The sequence below is a fragment of the Babylonia areolata genome, chromosome 35 (genome assembly GCF_041734735.1).
Source record: "Babylonia areolata isolate BAREFJ2019XMU chromosome 35, ASM4173473v1, whole genome shotgun sequence".
NCBI lineage: Eukaryota > Metazoa > Mollusca > Gastropoda > Neogastropoda > Buccinidae > Babylonia > Babylonia areolata.
Genome location: NC_134910.1, coordinates 3007580 through 3010079, shown reverse-complemented (window position 1 = coordinate 3010079; position 2500 = coordinate 3007580). Strand labels below are relative to the sequence as shown.

At 49.3% G+C, this 2500-nt stretch overlaps 1 protein-coding gene across 1 annotated transcript in view; it reads left to right on the top strand.

The window, feature by feature from the left end:
• LOC143277763 (voltage-gated inwardly rectifying potassium channel KCNH2-like) overlaps positions 1-2500 on the top strand; it is a 103206-nt gene that overhangs the window by 60262 nt on the left and 40444 nt on the right. The window lies entirely within an intron of this gene.

Here is a 2500-nt window from a genome sequence, read left to right as displayed (position 1 = left end):
CCATTCTAATTTTTTTTTTCCCTCTCTCTCTCGCTCTCTCTCTCTCTCTTCGTGGAAAGACGTGGTCTTCCTATTAATCCCAGCATTGAACTTTGGCAATAAAGTTTGTTGTTTCTTTCCAATACTGCTTCTTGTTTTAAGTGTTTTCGTCGTTGAATCTAGCGCTCTGTGTCAGTCTTGTCTTTCTTGTGTCTGTCTCTGTTCCTGTCTCTGTTTGTCTCCCTCTCTCTATCTTTCTCCTTCTCCTCCTTCTCCTCCCTCCCCCCCCCCCTCTCTCTCTCTCTCTCTCTCTCTCTCTCTCTGCCCTGTCTCTCTCTTTCTCTCCTACACCCCTTTCTTTTTCCGATCCCTCTGTCTCCCTGCTTTCTCTCTCTCTCTCTCTCTCTCTCTCTGCACACACACACACTCTCTCTCTCTCTCTCTCTCTCTCTCTGCACACACTCTCTCTCTCCCTCTCTCCACACACACACACTCTTTCTACGCTCTCTGTCTTTGTCTCTGTCTCTCTCTCCCCCTCCCCCTCTCTCCCTCTCTCTCTCTCCACTCTCTCTACGCTCTCTCTCTCTCTCTCTCTCTCTGCACACTCTCTCTCTTCTCTCTCTTTCTGCACACTCTCTCTCTCCCCCTCTCTCCACACACACACACACTCTTTCTACGCTCTCTGTCTTTGTCTCTGTCTCTCTCTCTCCCCCTCCCCCCTCTCTCTCTCTCTCTCTCTCTACACTCTCTCTACGCTCTCTCACTCTCTCTCTCTTTTCAAACTCTATATGCTCTCTCACTTTCTCTCTGACTCTCTCTCTCTCTCTCTCTCTCTCTCTCTCTCTCTCTCTCTCCACACACACAGTCTCTCTCTTTCCCCCTCTTTCTCTCTCTTTCTCTCTCCACACTCTCTGTCTCTTTCCCTCTCTCTCCACACTCTCTTTCTACGCTCTCTCTCTTTCTCTCTCTCTCTCTCCACTCTCTCTCTCTCTCTCTCTCTCTACGCTCTGTGTGTGTGTGTGTGTGTGCTCCGTCTCACTGATGATTCGATGATTCTTGGTTGGATTGTTATCTTTTCTGTTAGTAGTGTTCCCCTTTTTCTACCTCACCCCCACGCCCCCTACCCCGCCCGCCCTCCACCCCCCACCCAAACCAGCGACCCCTCCCCCCCACCCCCACCCCCTCACCCCGTCCTTTCCCTTCCACCACCCCCTCCACCCCCTCCTCTCCTCGTGTTCTATCCAGTAAATCCCCGACATTTTTTTTTTTCCTCAGCCATATACCATTACAGCCCATAGTGTGGTTCTTGTATCTTGATGTCGCCAGATTCGATTTTTAGTCCGTATAGTGTATGATTTATAGTGCTGTTTCAATTGTCAAGGGAAGGCTGCTCTTCCATCAGATACACCATTACTCTCCGTACACATTTTTTTTTTTTTTTTTTTTTTTTACCAATAGAAGAATCTCGGAGAGCGCGCGTGCGTGTGATTGTGTGTGTGTGTGTGTGTGTGTGTGTGTGTGTGTGTGTGTGTGTGTGTGTGTCGTGTGTGTGTGTGTTTGTGTGTGTGTAGTGTGGTGTGTGTGTGTGTGTGTGTGTGTGTGTGTGTGTGTGTGTCTGTCTGTCTGTCTGTCCATTTGTCTGGCTGTCTGTCTGTTCGTAAATCACTCTGTGTGTCTGTTTATGTGCATGTATGAAATGTGCCCGGTAACGAATGACGATGACGACGACGACGATGATGATGATACCGACGACGACTATGACAACAACGATTATGATGATGGTGGTGGTGGTGGTGTAGGTGATGATGACGATGATGATGACGACGACGACGACTATGACGACGACGATGATGATGATGGTGGTGGTGGTCGTCGTCATCGTGTAGGTGATGATGATGATGATGATGATGACGACGACGGCGACTACAGCAACGACGACGACGATGACGATGTCTCTAAGTCCCCAAAGCCTTGCTGTGTGCCGTCATCTGCGGCAAATTGTCGTCCATCATGTTACGCTGTACCGTCAGTGTGATGATAATGGTGGTGACGGGCGCAATAGCCGAGTGGTTAAAGCGTTGGACTTTCAATCTGAGGGTCCCGGGTTCGAATCACGGTGACGGCGCCTGGTGGGTAAAGGGTGGAGATTTTTACGATCTCCCAGGTCAACATATGTGCAGACCTGCTTAGTGCCTGAACCCCCTTCGTGTGTATATGCAAGCAGAAGATCAAATACGCACGTTAAAGATCCTGTAATCCATGTCAGCGTTCGGTGGGTTATGGAAACAGGAACGTACCCAGCATGCACACCCCCGAAAGCAGAGTATGGCTGCCTACATGGCGGGGTAAAAACGGTCATGCACGTAAAATCCCACTCGTGTGCATACGAGTGAACGTGGGAGTTGCAGCCCACGAACGCAGAAGAAGAAGAAGAAGATAATGGTGATGGTAATGATGGCGATGACCATGATAATGGTGACGGTAACGATGATGACGATAACGAAGACGATAATGACAATGA